Source organism: Triturus cristatus, chromosome 8 (assembly GCF_964204655.1).
Source record: "Triturus cristatus chromosome 8, aTriCri1.1, whole genome shotgun sequence".
In the NCBI taxonomy this organism is placed as follows: Eukaryota; Metazoa; Chordata; class Amphibia; order Caudata; family Salamandridae; genus Triturus; species Triturus cristatus.
Window position 1 is genome coordinate 857,927,188 of NC_140591.1, and position 17,585 is coordinate 857,944,772.

Genomic DNA, 17,585 nt, shown 5'->3' on the forward strand with positions numbered 1-17,585 from the left:
ACCAGCATAAAAGCCTGTGGTAATGAAAGAAACCTTACGGGAATCATATTGTTTTCAAAAGTCGAAAATGAGTTTTTCAAATGTGTAAGAGAAGAAAGTCACCTGGCTGTAATCCGCACTCGCCCATCCTACACAGAATGCATTGAAACTGAAAGGCATTTGATTTGTTAGGTGTTGTATAAATGTCGACTTTAAGACATTCTAGGCTGCTATGGTGTGGTAACAAATTTGCTGGATATCTGGAAAAATACAATGTCAAAATAATGGTTCGGTTACATTTCTGTATTAAGATTTACACAAATAATCAGCCAATTTAAAGCACTCCCTCTTTGTGGTTTTTATTTATGTAACACGCAGTCTCGCAAACGTTGTGTACTGAAACCAAACAAGAAGGAAAAATGTGCCATTTTGACAAGGTAACAAAGTTGACGGACAATTCTAATGAGACCCGCTGGTATATATTTCCCAAAACATCAGAATATTTTGACGGTTTTAAAATCAACAATGTCTTCTTTCCCCGATTGATATGTACTCCAGTGTAGTATCTGAGTGCAAAACTGTGCCCTCTCTAGTGTGCAGAATAAAATACCATTGGGAAACTAAGATCCGGTCAGCCTCTGCATCAAACAGCACAAGCGAGAGAGAGCAAAACTGTAAATTCCACACAAAATCAGTGCTACCCTACAAGTCATCTAATAAAAGCACACAACAACACATTACAAAATCTGTAACTGCCACTCTTCACAGTAAAATAACGACCAGCCAGCTTTCAAATGACCCAATGAAGACATGTTATGAATTTAGCTAAAAAACGTTATATTGTATTGATCACAAACTACACAAGCAATTTCAGTACTCAGCATAAGCCCCACATTACTGCAACGAATGTGGCAACAATGTATTCATCATGTAGGGCAGTAGAGCAACTTGCATAAGTTTGAAAGAAGTGAGGTGGGTTGTTATATAGTGGAGCGCTGCTACAGTTTTGTAAAATGATTGCAATTTTACACGCTGGAATGTGTAATTTTGATATAATAGTCTGCTTATGTAAACACTTGCTTATAAGGGCGAAATTATTAACAACTAAATATAAAAAAATAAATTCACCATTATTAGCTCGATAGCAATGGGCCACAATGATTCTGATATGCAATATATTTTATTGGTAATTGGCCACGCCCTGTGCCCAGTCCACCATCTTCACGCTTAGAATCCCAGGTCTCAGCAATGTCAAACATTGGAACAATACAACTCAAAAAAACAGAATCCCATCAAATCTGCTATTTTAATAGCATACTTATTTGTAGATTTCTGAAGGATGGCATGACAATCATATATCGTTCAAATTTTGCATCTGACAACAACCCAAGATCCTCAAAAGGCAACCAGATAAAAAGGAACTAAAATGTGGAGCAACAGACGAAAGGCCCAGAAACATGAAATAGATACTTTACCACGAGAAGCACAGTTCTAACAGAAAATCCACAGCAAAATGTTGCTTACCTAAAAAGAAACAAAAATATACTTGTTTAGAGTTTATCAAATTCAAAATCTCTGCATAAAATAAATGTTAAACAATTGGACTAAAACGATGCAGATTTCTATTCCTCTTTTCAAGCACAAAGGTTCACCCTCTTCCCTAAAAATAAAGAATTATAAAAGTTATGACCATGTTTATTCTTCAAGCTGACAAAAGTAGAAAAAAGAGCATTTTTGAGGGTGCAGCAAAAAGGTATATAGCATCAACTAGAGGTTTCTAACAACATAGCCTCAAAGCGACCATGTCCATTACTATTATTATAATAATTTGTCATAGACATGGCGAGTTCATGGAATGTTGTGGCACCAAACACCTAACCAGCAGCACCAGGAGGCATTCAGTCACTAAGCCATGGTGCAAGACATTCCCCAACTTCCCGGAAACTCATCGGAGTGAAAAGGAGGATCCATGTACAGTTCTGCAGTCTCAGTAGATGGCGTCTCTCCTCAGAAGCATTCCTACAGTCCCACAGATTTACTGGAAAAAACAGCAGAGGACGACTGAGGAGGAGGCAACAACAGAGAGATAATATTTCCTTGACCACGCTCCTCTGTTTAGGACTCTCTGGTTTCTCCCAGGTGGGATGGGTGAGAAGCAGGATCGAGGACTATCATCCTGAATCAGCAACAGTGCCCATCGTCCCGCAGATGAAACACATTCCATATGTGTTTGGGGCAGAAGTAGATATGCCCCACCACATGCATAGGTTGTCAAGCAGCAAATAGTGATTGAGCTGCTGCTGCCGCCCTGTAGCAACTCCTGCTGATTGATGGCTGCTCATTTTGTGGGGAGTAGAGCAACCCCTGTAGGCCTAGCATGTATAATGCTCACTCGATAGACATTCACTGTCTCAACAAAATTACTAGTGCTATATCATAAAAGTGGTGAGAGCGAAAAATTCATTATACTGATTAAACAGATGTACCCTTATCGACTGTTCGAACTGTGCTTGGAGCTACGTCTATGACGGAAACAAACCGTCACATTTTGCATACAGGAATGCAGTAATCTCTAGTACCTTTATGGAATGTTTAGAAACTTCCCAGTTGCACCATAATAGCACTTTAAGGAGTACACATTTAAAACGTCACTGCAATGACCTTAAACATTACATTAAACCAGGGTCCTCAAAGTTCACTGTTTTTTTGTTAAACCTCAACGGTATTATTTATACCCTTTATCGTTTTGACAACATGCCACTTGAATCCCAATTAGGACAGTAAAATTCGGTACCTGGGTTTAAAACCACGAAATATTAACACTTTGACAGGATTCTGGAGTGTCCAGCAAAGTGCCTTGATTGACGGGGATCTCTGGGGCTTACCGTAAAAGATACAATCAGATTAATTTGTGGGCTTCCAGGAGCAGGCAGTGAGGTGGGACCAGGAAATGAGGTGGGCTGCTCATATCCCAGCCCAGTCGAGACCAGAAGGAGGATGTGTGGTGCAGCGTCCACAGCATGGACTCTGGAGCGCGGGGCTCAAGTTTCGATCCCCCGCACCTGTGGCACCTCAACTCAGCATCACTTATTCTCCCCGACGGCCCCCGCGCCTTGAAACCCTTCAAGGGGTGATATGTTCACGCTTTACAAATTGGAATTTATTCATTTATTGTTATTTCCATTCTTATCCCAATGTCAAACAAAAGGTTGGCAATCCTAAACGTTTTAGGTCTCACCTGCGTGAGCACGCACTAGTGCATGCTCCCTTGCTTGCAGCTTGTGTTGTGGGGCCTGAAGCCCTCCCACCGCATACCATTTGAGGGCTTCATTGTCACTCTTATGGTCTGCCATCTAAGTGGGCAGTACCAGCTGTTTTTATTTCCTCTCGTTTCTGATTGTTTCAGATGGATTAAGGTCCTTCTGAAGATGGCGCTGTAATTGAGGTACTATTTCTTTCGTTTTTTGCTTCTCCCCCTCCCACCTCCCTTGTCGGTGTTTCTTCTTAATGCTCTGGCCAGCCCCCTGTCCATGTTGCTTCATAACCGTCCGTGTTGCTTCTCAACCCGCCCCCTCATTGTTGCTCCTTTCCCTCTAAACCCCCGTCCATATTTCTTCTTCACCTCCCACTCACCCTGTTTCTGTTAAACCCCCCCCCCCCCCCCCCCCCCCCCCCACCTGGATTAAAATCACACAGCTCCCTTCTGTGCAAACTGCGTTGTACTCCAGTGGAATCCAGTTTAAAAATCACACTTGAGTCAGAATCACAAATTGCATGAGATGTGAAACTTTAATCTATAGTGCAACTGTTAAATTCACTTGTCCGTTGTCTTAACAGTGTGCCACATTGTGGGACCCCTATTTCCATTCCCCACAGTGAATGGGGTCTACAGTAAACAACTAGAAAAGTTGTTTATAGAGTCAACATGAGAGGTGCTATCCTAAATGCCAGCCCTGTCACTCAAATGTGCCCAAACAACTTGGGTCTAAAAAAAACAATTGTGAAGCAGTTGCTTCTTAAAACCTCCCACCTATTCTTGTTTCTTATTCCTCCACTAACTGACGGAAGGAAAAAACAAGCATTTGCAATGCAATAGGTCTCGAATTTGCGAGAGTTTAAGCTATTGCATTGTAAATGACAATGCCTTTTATTTATCTGAATTGCTAATTAACACATAAATAAAAGGCAGTGTCATTTACCATGCCAATAGCTCAAACTCTTGTAACTGTGAGGCCTTTTGCATTTCAAAGAGGCAGCTACCATTGTCCCGGGCTGATCCTAAAGTGAAACTGTGCATGGCATGCTGAATGTTGCAGGAAAGCATGTTGTGTATGCAGTAGGAGAAACTAATTAAAGAAAATAGTGCTTACGGACTAAAAAAGACGTACTGTGTAACAACCGAAGTAAAAGGGCCAGTCCTCATGGGAGGTTACAAATGAAGACAAGGCGGTACTAAGGAGGGACTAACAAGGCTATTAATGAATCAGAAGCCAGCCATTACGAAGGACAATGACACAAGCCAATGACAAATATGGGCGGAGAGTGGGCAGGGCTTTTATTCCACACTCCAATACAGCATGCCGCAGCGCATTCACTACCCAGGCTCGACCTAAAAACGCTATGACGCATCCAGCGCTGGCTGCTCCTTATCGCTTTTTTTACCATCCTATTTGCCACTGCCACAGGCTTCCCTCGTTATGCGCCCCTCACCCAATCGGCAAAACAAACAGCTCTCCCATTGACGAGACAGACCTATTGGCGTTGCCAATGCTTGTTCTATATTCAGTTTCAAATAATGGGAAATGGATCATGGAGGACATTAGAAATATTTCTTCAGATGCGGTGATATATTCACTTTTTCTACCTCAAAGTCATATCAAAATAGCGTTGAATTAAATAGTGCTAAACACCACAAGATGTCGGAGAGCAATGGAGGAGATGGTCGGGTAGTGGGCAGGGGATTCACCACAAGGGGTGGGGGGCCAATGGAGTAACGGATGAGAGGAAGCACCGAGAGTGGCTGAGGAATATTACATCCTTTTTATTTTTTTTTAAATGAGGAGGGTCGGTGAAGAAGGGAGGAACAAGGAGTGCTATTGAATAGAAAGGCAGCCTACAAAGGAGAGAGCAAGTGAGGGGAAGAGAGAGCACCACAGAGCGCACAGAGGTAGGTATGGGGAGAAGCGCATGAGGGAAAGAGCTGGAAATACATGCACAATGATAGAATGTTGTAGAAAAGTATCAGTTAAAGTGAGCAATTGAAGGATACAGGTCAGGCAAACAAAACAATGGTAAAGAGGCAATGTCTCAAGGGAGGGACAAATACAAGATGAGGTAGGTAAACTATCCAATAAGAGATAAGCAAATAGGAGTGGCAATAAAGCGCCCCAATGGTAAGCGATGGGCGTGCTCAAAGGCCACTGTAGGTTTTTTAGCGCTAAAAGAAGTTAATACACATTTAGATACCCAGATAACCAGAGCTCCAGTCTTTTACATTTAAACTTAAATGATCATTAAATTCCTTGTCACCATTTATATACTGGCTATCTACATTTGTGTTTTTTCTGGTTACATACTTCTTTTAATTATATTTATCCAGTGTTTAAAATGTCAATTAAAGCAGTTGCTGTTAAGTTTTCTTTTACTAGACTTTCGCAGAACATAGCATATTTACTATTAACAATTATATTTATTGTGCGAGGGCAATCTTCATAAATACACAGATATAAATATATTTTAGCAAACTCGAACGTTCCATAAATACGGAGTAAAATAGTTAAATTGAATCATCTTAATAGTCTAACATTTCACTCCCATTTCTCATAATCCATATACACTACATGTAAGGTCCTTGAGAGGTTAACTATACAAACCATTCTCCATTTATTTAAAATAGATGTCAATCTTTATACATTAACACGAAAGCTTTACATAAATTTTAACTACACGTCTTTAGCACAGAGGAAAATGCTACTTTCTAGGAATTAGACATTTATATTCAGGCTTTAAATTGTTCTTGACTTGTCTAAACCACTCGGTATTTAGTATTAATATAGTGTAATAACTGGCTCGACATGGAATTCATATTGTTTATTCAGTTTTTCATCTGCAAGTGTATTTTCTGTACTTTTTGAAATGTAATACAATTGTTTATTCTTTCTCTGTGCTGAAAAGTATATTTTATTTATAGATTTCTATTGTGCCCCGGTTGTCTCAAAAAGCCGTTTACACTCTATCTTTCACAGGCGGTTCCTTCTCTGGTAGAGGAGCATCGCACCCCTGCTGCGACCGTAGCAAAAGCAAATTAAATGGTAATTAAGCAGTCATTACCATTTTAAACAAAGTGCCAAAGCACTCCCTTTTAGCCAGAGTGTGAGGGTGGCGGGCGGTGCCATTCTTACTGAGTGGCAGCAGAAATGCCTCAGCCTAAAGTCAAGTGTGCATGTCAGATTGTCTGGCTGTCTTGTGACAGCCAGTCTGACATGCGCACTTCAGACCTCTCCAACCCGAGCTGTGTCAGACATCCAGATGGAGCGAAGAGACAGGCCCCCAGTCTCATAAAGAGCGCTAGGTTAGCCTGCTCCTTCCAATCCTGGTGCTCCTGTCATGCTGTTTAATGTAATAAACAGTATGAGAGCAGCTCCTGGATTAGTTAGCTCTGCGACCCCGTGCTCGGATCAACGTTCTGCAGCTGCAAGAGGTAACATTCTAATAACCTTTTTAGACAACAATGTTTTAATTTCTTTGTATTTCACAAATATTTGTAGTGTGTGCTGGGTAAGGAAGAATTCACCCTTTCTTTTTGTCAGGGCTACTGCAGCATCAGCTTTTTATGTGTCTGTAAAATCTAAAGCTAAGTACTCAGAATGATACAACAGGGACAGCCTTTCACCCCAGAGTACAGACTACAGTGCAGTTTGGGGCACCTTGCTGTGTGTGTACCCATGGTGGCACCCAACGATGGTCACCCTGGGGCCAGACACCTGAGGCTCCCCAGCTTGGGAACAACCGGGCCCTCTTAAAAGTGCCTGCAGTGGTGACCTTCAATCCACATCATCTGTCTTTGTGAACATCATACTCTTGTTTCAGAAAATCTTTGCGCATGACTGGCCAGCCTAGGTCGTTCAATGCATGAATGCGTAGGGGTTAATGAAGCTGAATTTGAGGGGATTTAAAGATGATGACTGGCCCAGGCTTCTGTGCTGCAAGAAGGTTGTTGCAATAAATAATGGACGGAATTCTGAATAAATCAAACATTCACCCCTAGTCAAGAGATCTGGGTTACAACCATTGTTCTTTTGCTCACTACACCACTCCAGTTTAGACCCAGTCATATGCATATCAGTCTTGACCACATGGGAACAGTCCAGCCCGAACTGCCAAGCCGGGTCCTCGCTGGATTAGAGATAAGCCTCCTGGAACCCTTTTCGGGGTATCACCCGTCATCAGCCAGGCTATCTTGAATCCAGTGGCACAGCGAGCAAGTGACCCACGTCTGGGCATACACATCCCACTTAGGGTGAAAAATGCTGTGGCAACAAAAGTCCCTTACTTGCTGTGCCACTGGATTTAAGCTAGCCTGGCTGATGAGGGGTGATATCCCGAAACCATTCCCGGAATGCTCGTTTCCGGTCCAGGGAGGACCCAGCTTGGCAGTTCGGGCTAGACTGTTCCCATGGGGAGCAGGGACAAGACTGATTTGCATATGGCTGGTTCCAAACTGGGGTGGCGTAGTGCGCAAAAGAACGATGGATTTAACCCAGATCGCTTGACTGGGGGTGAAGGATTGATTTATTCAGCATTCCGTCCATCATTTGTTGCTACAGAAATAAGGTTGTTGGCAGTGATAAGCCCTAACATTCAATCAGCCATTGAGTCTAATGTGAGTCAAGTTCTGGTAGCATGTATTGCCACACTGCAAGGAGCACGCAGCGTACTTCACATAGAATATGTGACCGTATGCCAAAGAATGTGTGACGCACAGCCTGGAATATATTACCGCACTGGCACATACAAGAGCACATTACTCCAACGCTGCACAATGTATAACTGCACATAGAAGCAGTATATTCACACATGCTCATTGTTATCTGCCACTTTAGAGTTTGTTTTTTACTCCGCACCTATCAGCAGAAGGAAAGAATTGCCCTCCTTGGGGCCAAAGGTCCTGCTGTCCGCAGTTCCTTAGAACTGGTCGAAGCCTCAGAGCAGCGCCATGCTACCTTTCCATTAGTCACCACTGGTGATGTGCCTGGTGATGTTGAAGCTCTGTCCGGGCTCAAAGCTCAGCATGACTTCAGCAGTGAGTGGGGGCGCCAGTGTACCCCAAACGTAACAGGACTTACCCAGTGTCATTCTCCTCCTCGCAGCGAGCTTTAGGCCCAGTTGCGTGCTCCTGCTTTCACCTTTTCTCACTCCTTACATCTCTTAACCGCTCAAGTTTGCTCAGTGTTCTTCTTTTCCTTATCTTCCTGCACTGTCTTTCGCTCCTACCTTTCGTTTTCCACCACTGTCCTTTTTGTCTTAGTAACTGCACTTCGTGCACTCTTAATTCTTTTTTCTTCTTCCTCTCTCTTTGTCCCTCTTATTTTTCCTTCGCTGCACTCTCCCTCTGCAGTCCCTCACTCCTGTATTTACACCGAGTGGCAGAACTGATGTCTCCTCTTTCTCCTCTCTCTATTGACATCTTTGGCTCTAGTCTCTCTCTTTGCACCCTGTGGAGTTGTACCTCTTTCCTCTGCAGTGACGCCACCGCTTCACCCTATCGCAGAGCTGCTCTCCCTGCCCTCTGTGTTGTCCACTTGTCTTTGCTCGCTGATGCTTCAGTTTCCACTCCTGTTTTAAAACCTATTTATGGTCAAGCCTGTGTGATGTAGAGTTAATCCGTGTTTTCCTTTGTAGGCACCTATGCATGCTCTGCACCCTATTACAGACCCCCTCCTTTCTTCGCACCTGTCCAGCTCTGCACCCTGATATCCCCAGCTCCTCTCTTACCGTACGTACCTTACCCATTTAAATCCCATTCTGCTTCTCTGACACCCACAGACGTATGAAGAAAGAGTTCCAAAGAATTCAATAACAAGGAAAATGTCTGCTCCTGCACCTGTCACAAGCAGCTAACTACCCAGGCAGTGCCCCTGCCGTGAATTCTGTCAGCACTGGAAACCCCAGCTGTGACCCTGCAGTGCACTCGGAGCAGATGCACCTAGCATCAATAAGGGAATTCCTGCAGTGGAATGGATTGAAGGACGTTTTGCCTCAACTGCACACAGAGGAGGAAAGGCTGAGGAGCATGGGAGAAGTGTATCTCTCCTGCACTCAGTACATTACACTAAATTTTATGTAAGGGTTTTGTTGCTCCTCTGCCATTGAAATACAAGCGTGGTGTAAGATGCGGGCTGTACCTTGATCTGGGATTTCAGTGGTTACTTTTTTAAATAACCATGGCAACAAAGCAATATATCAAATAAATCTTACTTTGGAAATTTTGGAAACAGAAAAGATTAAAAGATTGTAGATTCCGAAAAAGGTGCTTCATATCTTCTCTAGGATTCCAATTTGAGAGTCCAGTGGCTGGGATTCTATTACAGGACCGGAGGCTTCGGATTATGCTTTCTCTTTCGTTTATTGCTACTCAACAGCCAATGAAAACGTGTTATCAAACCAATAAACTACATTTCCCATGATGCTTGTCATACATCATATCCTGTTCGACCCTATAAGAGCAACTGTTTCCTTATCCTGAGCCTCTTTCTTTGCTGCTCACTCAGAGTTAAGTGCTGACATTTACTACTTGACTCTTGTAATGAGATTGTTTAATTATGCACACGCTGCGGTATTAATATAATGTGATGCACGTTAACTTTATTAACTTGGTTACATTGTTGCCATGCTTATGCGCGTTTCGGCGCTTTCTGTTTAATCGGCCCGTTCGGGCAGACGATCAGGGAGACTCCCGCTGGGAGCAGAGGTACCTTGCTGTCTCCGGCAGCGTTTATATGTCAAGATCGAGTGCGCGCTCCTCGCGCTTTACCGCCGGTGGCTTCCCCTTGTAGCCAGGTGCGGTTGAGAGCCTGTAACGCTTCAACGTGCTTTTGCACGTTTTTTGGGTTACGCACATTGCGCACGTCTCCCTGAAAGCTCAGAATAGCGTGGAATTTCACAGAGCAGTTTCTTATCTTACGCCTGACCGACTACAAGAATAGTTTGGCCCGGGAGTGAGAACACGCTCCCCTAAAATTAAATTTGGCTATTACTTCCTAGTGGGCTGGAATAATCTGGACTACAGCACTGCTGAGGAGCTAGGTACCTTTATTTGAAGACTTTGGTGTGCATGTGGGTTAGCTCCCCCCTGACTCCTCCAGTATTTAGATATTGCACTATCTGACATAGAGATACACTTAAGGCTGTGCAATGGAAGAGTGGGTGAGATATGAGGAGGATGAGACCTAGCCTGAAGAGCAACTGGAAAATCTCCTGGAGGATAATATTGTTGACACTCTTGTTGCCTCCGTCCAGCACTCGGTCAACAGGGCCATAGAGAAGGCAGTCCCTACCACTGTGCAGCAAGCCTTGGCAGCCGCTTTTAAACCCATAACCAAGCAACTAGAGAGTTTTGTAAAGCAGCATGGATTTCATTTCCCCACTGAGCCTCAAGCTGAAGATAGCTCAGACAAACCTAAGTCAGGGCCATGGCCCCATGCGGACGCACTTGCAAAATTGCCCAAGGTTAATGCTCCTGATCATGGTTACTCCAACCCATCTACTACCAGGGGTGGTAAGGCGAAACGCAAAGAGAAAGTGCACACAGACACCAACACCACAGGCAGAGATATGACTGACGAGGAGACTTCCCCCCAAGAAAAGATCCAGGAATGTAGCAGATAAAACTCCAGACAGAACTCGGCAAAATCCTAACACCCCATTGACGTTTAATCCGGCGGATATTGTACACCCGTGTTCCTTTGATTGGGCTCCAGCCCCAGAATTGGCAGACTATCTATACGATAACCTGAGGAAGGGTTTAGACAAGGAAGTGCGCAACAGACTGCGTTCTGAGTGCCCTCGGCCAGATATCCCAGATAAGGTGGCGGAGACACCGGAAATCGATCCTAGCCTCTTCATCTTCCTTAAGAAATTTGCCAGGGACCCCAAAAAAGGGATCGACCGTGCCTGGAGGGGTTGCCAGGACAAACCTTTATACGTAGTAGGGCCCTTAGCCAAGATCCTTGAAATGGCCATAGTAGCAAAAGAATCTGCCACTTCTGTGGATCCAGATGCATTAGCAGGCTGGACGCAGAGGGCAATATGTCTATTAGGAACCGCCAACTGTGCCATTTCTATTGAATGACGCAAGTCCTTGCTGATGAGGATGGACTCCAACTTAACAGAGTTAGTGTCGGCTGAACTTGGCCCTTTAGCGGAGGGTAACCTCTGTGGCGACAGATTCGTCAAGGACGTCTCTAAATATGTGGGCACGTTTACATCCCTGGACAAAGCCTAATCTGGAATTAAATGGGTCTATCAGGTAGGCCTTTTTAATAGGGCCAGGTGAAGCAGAGGACGCTCGCCAGGCCGCCAGTGCTATCAAGGTCCTCCCAGAGAAGACTACGGACGTGGTCCTGGAGAGTGGGATTCCACCAGAGGAGGAACTTTTTACCCCACGAGGCAAAGATGCAACAGAACGCGTTTCAACAGTGGCGGACACCGTGCCGGTTACCAAGCCCAGACCACTGCAGTTAAGCCTTACTCCAATGTCTCATTTACCGTTGGGGGGGTCGCACCCAGTTTTTCACTCACAATTGGAAAATGTTATCACATGATGCATGGGTTCTACAAACCATTCAGCGATTTCAGCTACATTTTTAACAGACTCCATTCCAAAGCACTCAACCGAGACAACTCAGTTTTTCCCAACAAGAGTGTGCCTTTATAGACGCAAAAATAGAATTGCTGAGGAGACATGCAATTGCGTATTGCGACAATGGGCCTCACTGCTTCTGCAGCACTGCTTTCTTAGTGCAGAAAAAAGGTGGTGGTCACAGGTTAATGTTAAACCTGAGGGAGTTCAACCAATTTATAACCTACAAACACTTCAAGATGGAAGGCCACCATCTCCTGGCAGATATATTAAAAGAAGGGAATTGGATGGTCAGACTAGACTTGAAGGGCCCCTATCTCACAATCCCTATTTTTCCTCCCCATCGGCGCTTCCTGCAATTCCGATGGCGAAACAGAAAGTTGGAGTATTTGGCCCTTCCTTTCGGGCTTTCCTCATCTCCCTGGTGCATCACCAAGGTAATGAAACCGGTGATTGTTCATTTACGGGAGCAAGGCATCCGCAGGATTGTATATCTGGACGATATACTCATTATGGCACAGACTCAAGCCCTAGCCGTGCAGCATTTACAGATGACCATGTCCCTATTACAGAATTTGGGGTTCGTGATCAACGAAACCAAGTCATCCCTTTGTCCCTCCCAGATGGTGGACTTTCTGGGGTTTGTCATAAATTCCCGGACAGCTCAATTGAGTCTTCCACGCTCCAAACTGAGAGATCTCAAGAAGGAGCTCACGTCGGTACTATCCAAACAGACAGTTTCCCTACGAACAATTGCCAGAGTAGTGGGACTGTTAGCATCGTTAATTTAGGTGATCTTCCCGGGTCCTCTTCATTATTGGGCCTTTCAGAGACTAAAGATCCAACACCTTCGCAGGGGTCTGTCCTACACAGCCCTGGTGCCTCTGTCTCAAGAAGTGCGAGAAGAGATACAATGGTGATTGGGCCACGTAGAGGCCTGGAATGGCAGGGCCATCTTCGGTTCCCAACCAGAGGTCGTTATAGAGTCAGACGCCAGTCGTTGGGGCTGGGGAGTACGTTGCGGAGATATCTCTACAGGAGGATTGTGGTCACTAAGAGTTCGATCTCCACATCAATTGCCGGGGCTGTTGGCCGTGTCGTTTGCCATTTGGACCCTCTCTCCTAAACTGGTCTCTTGTTGCATTCTGTTATGGATGGACAATATCTCAGCAGTGAGATATATCAACAAGTTGGGAGGTACGAGGTAGTCACTACTAGTGAAGATAGCAAAGGACTTTTGACACTATTGCCTAAGTCATCAGATCTCAGTCATTGCAGAATACATTCCGGGACAGTCGAATACTGTAGCGGACTGGAATTCCAGATATCTCCAGGATTACAGCGACTGGCAGCTACAACCCCAGATATTTCATTGGTTGCAGGCAATATGGGGCCCTTGTCAGATAGATCTTTTTGCGTCCAGACTGAATCGACAGTTGCAGACATTTTTCAGCTGGACGCCGGACCCATTAGCGAAAGCGACTGATGCTTTTTCCCCAAGACTGGTCAGTGGGCCTGAACTATGCCTTACCTCCGTTCATTCTGATTCCCAGAGTGGTGACACAGTTAACCCGTCAACTAGCGGAGGTGATTCTGGTCACACCCTTATGGAAGCCACAACCTTGGTTCCCAGTGCTATTGGAAATGAGCTGCGACTTTCCCAGACTGATTCCGTGGTGATATTGGAGCAGTTGTCCCTGATGGCATGGAGGCTTTCCAGCAACAATGAGAATTGCCTGGATTTTCAGAAAGGGCTTTGGCGTTCATTAAACAAGCCTGGGCCCCTTCCACAAGGAAACAATACTCTTCAGCCTGGAAAGGTTGGGTTCGTTGGTGCGTGGAACGGCACGTGGAGCCAGTGGGGGCAGACTTACCCTGGGTTGCAAATTTATTGTCAGAAAAGGCATCGAAGGGTTTGGCCTACCGTTCGGTTAATAATTTTAGATCGGCCATTTCTGCGAGACATACCCAGATAGATGGTAAACCAGTGGGTATGCACCCAGTAGTTTGTAAATTACTGAAAGGAATCAGAGTAGCTAATCCCCCGAAACCGAAATACTCCTCTCTGTGGGATGTTTCATTAGTTCTTTCATTATTTGACAAGTGGCCAGCTAAATTTCTTATCCAGAAAACAATTGATGGCCAAATTAGCTATGTTGTTATACTTATCTGCCTGCAGACGTTCGTCGGATGTGAGAGTTTTGGATCTTACAGGTAGAGTATTTACTCCGGAAGGGGTTTACTTTAACATTACTGGTAGGACTAAGACATTATCAAGAAGTATTAAATATCATGCCTTTCCCAGTAATGCAAAGTTATGTGTGGTTCAGTGCCTTAAGGCCTATGAAGAATGTACTCTGTCTGTACGGCCGGAAGGTTCGACACAATTATTGATTGCATTGCAGAAACCATATAAACCGGTGTCAGCGGCTACAACAGCCAGGTGGTTAAAAACAATTATGCAAGAAGCTGGTATTGATACCCAGAGGTTTGGGGCACACTCTGTTTGTGGTGCAATGGCATCCAAAACCTTCATGCTGGGTTCAACTATTCAAGATATTATGCGATCTGCTGATTGGTCAACATAGTCTACGTTTAAACAATTTTATTATAAACCGGTGGGTGATATAGTTACAGTAGTTTTTAATAAGCATTTAACATGCATAATCCAAAGCCTCCGGTCCTGTAATAGAATAAAAAATGTGCTCGCATTTGCGCCATGATTTTTCAATTCTAATAAGGAAACGGATGCGAGGATTATTCTACCCCGTTATATTACAATGTATGCAATACATGCCCACCCATATGTATTTTATATTCTGGTTAACAGAAGTTACGGGTTGTATGTTTCATTTATTTCAGGTTCTGAAAAGAAGACGGAATAGATGTACTTCTGGATGAAGAAGTCGTATAACGTTCCAGCTTGGTTAGGGTTCTTCCACGTTGGACGATGACAGTTTGGACTTGTTTTAATGTTATTGGACTAAACAGTTCGAGCAAAGCAAGAGGATCAGGATAAGGAAACAGTGGCTCTTATAGGCTTGAACAGGATATGATGTATGACGAGCATCATGGGAAATGTAGTTTATTGGTTTGATAAAACAATTTTTCATTGGCTGCTGTGAGTAGCAATAAATGAATGAGAAGGCATAATCCTCGCCTCCGTGTCCTTAATAGAATTGAAAATTCTTGGCGCGAATGCTAGCAAATTTTTTATTCTTTCACATTTCAATCCTGCTACAAGGAGAGGAGGCTTATAAATCTGTTATTCCCCAACCACTCACCTATAAACCTCTTATGGGTGGTCCTGATGAAGGTGGTTTCAATTTGAAAGTTGCCACCGAAAGGTGCGTTGAACTGGCTGTAGTGATAACCAAGCCTACAACACTTTCACAGACATCTTTTGAGTTGTTCTTACTGTGATTTTCATAGTGTATGCCATCTAGGCGGGGATGGTGGATGCATATGATGAGAGATTGGTAATGTGTGGTGGTGTGATAGGTTAGAATGATTGTGTGGTATGAGTTGGGGGACACATTAAATGTTTTGACACATGTATCAATCTCAGAAGTGTAGAAATACATCAATGCAATTGTTATATGTATTAACAGATGAAATTATTGCATATCTGAATTAATAAAAATGTTAAACCTGCTTTTTACCTTTTTTGTACACTTAGAAAATTGAAAAAAGAAAAATATGAATAATATAAGAAATACAATAAAAGATATATATCATGAATATAAGCTTAGTATGTTACATTTTTACAATGGACAGCCACGTCGAGCTTTAGTGAGCCTACATAAAGAAATATAGGTTGTGTGGGAGTTCTCATTACCTTTATTGTTGATTTGTTTCCCCCTTACTCCCAGACCTATAAGCAACATTTGAGGGGGTACCTACAGATACTCATTGAGGTTTTGTTGAATGCCAGGCTGCACCCAAGAAAGAGGAGAGGGTTGAGAACCACTTCAGTCACCTTGAGGTGTTTATATCCGGCTACGATTGAGTGCTCTGGAGCCAAGTATGAGGGCACTGCAATATTTTCACACCGGCTGCCAGTGGGTCAAAAAGGTGTTAAGAATATATAGTACTTGGCCCCCCTGCAGAGTGCACAGGGCAGTGGTCACGTATTCCGGTAGTATTTGTGATTCTGTGCAAATGGATGTGATGGAGGTACACAGTATTCAAAATAATGACAAGGCTAAAGTAAAACAAAACTCACGACTCGCCCCCTACTTATGAGTCATCCCTAACTTTTTTGCCCCACCACTTTTAATTGTCACCATCCACCACTGCTTTCTTTGGGTTAAAATAGTGTCCTCATATTTTTATCATTTATTAAGTTTACTTAGGTTGATGATAAGCTAATAACATCCGATGGGACAATATAAAAATTAAAAAAGTCTATTCCTTATAGAGTACTCTGTTTAAAGTATAAATACATAACCCAGAATTGGAGATCTGTGGGACAACATGGTTGCGCAAATAGAAGGCATGCATGGACTGATGTACGGTACTGGAGGCACCAACAAATGAAGCCCCAGGCAGCTCCCAGTAACACCAGATGGCCTGGGGTCTATTGATGGTTACCTGAGAGTATTTTAAGTTACCTTTAGGAACACTGATGTACTTGGATGGGCAGCTGTGTGCTTATTCCTGTGTTTAGTCACAGTCATGCACATGTTCAATGAATTCAATAAGCAAGTGAATTATCTTCTGTAATACTCTCTGGTGGATAATGTATCTACAGCAGATTCCCCAGCAGCAGTGCTTGTGTGTGCCACTAGGTTGTGTTGTGCAGCTCTACATTGGCTAAGTCCCACTCCAGAAGTGAAGAAGCAGGGCCACATGGAGGCGCCACCCTTGCACAATGAAGTCCGTTTCTTTCTGGACCCTGTGTGTGCCCTCGGAAGCAGCCCCCGATCAGGAATAACAGTGTACAAATACTGGAACATTTTTAGATGGTAAAAGAGACCATTCAACAGAATGCAGAAGTGAGAGGGCAGTGAGGAATCTGTGGTTAGATAGAGTATCCACCATGAAGAGCGTTACCAAAGGTCAGTAACTTGTTCTCCCGACGGATGCTTCTAACAAATGATAATGTGTTGAAATTGGTTTTCAGTGAGTATTTAGCATTTGTGAATCACTAAGTAAAGTATCTTGACTTGTTCCGATTAGTTAAATCTTTTTTTCCATCACATTTCAGAATTACAAAAAATGTGCTTCATTTATGCTTTCCTAACTGCTGAATGTGTACAGAAAAATGACGTCCTACAGCATTTCCTTTCACACTCCTTGTCTGCCAGCAAGACTGTCACAAAATTGACTTTACTTTTCTTTCCCTGATTGCACATTGAAAGGAGTTTGCAAACATCAAACCCCATGTTAAAAAAACATAATCAGCAATTTGTCATTAGACATAACCTGACATTCGACCTCTGGCTTTGAAGCACCAAATGTGACTAGATAAATGAAACATTTAAAGGCTTTTTATTGCTTGGACTTTCGTAACCAACCAAAATTCGGTCGCGGCCCACAGTTTGCGAAATGCTGTTCTATTACTCAATGCAATATGTAGTTGCAGAGGACATGATTCGTACCACACTAAGGGTCTGATTACGCATTTGGTGGTGCGGTTGCCGGGCTGCCCCGCCAGCGCACCGCGAAGCCCGCGTGGGAACCGCCCGCCATATTACGACTTTTTTAGTAATTGGCAGGTGATTCTTTGGCATTCCCACGGCGG

The 17,585-nt window shown here is 43.7% G+C and overlaps 2 protein-coding genes across 5 annotated transcripts in view; one reads left to right on the top strand and one right to left on the bottom strand.

The window, feature by feature from the left end:
* Window positions 1-17,585, bottom strand: part of CMSS1 (cms1 ribosomal small subunit homolog) — a 1,297,886-nt gene that overhangs the window by 674,735 nt on the left and 605,566 nt on the right. The window lies entirely within an intron of this gene.
* Window positions 1-17,585, top strand: part of FILIP1L (filamin A interacting protein 1 like) — a 946,987-nt gene that overhangs the window by 406,134 nt on the left and 523,268 nt on the right. The window contains exon 1 of one of the 3 annotated variants that reach the window (XM_085622366.1): window positions 3,391-3,424. The exons of the other annotated variants lie outside the window; for them this stretch is intronic. The gene's annotated coding sequence lies outside the window, so the exon portion shown is untranslated. Of the gene's footprint in view, window positions 1-3,390; window positions 3,425-17,585 lie in introns of those variants that run through there. 3 annotated transcript variants of the gene reach the window in all.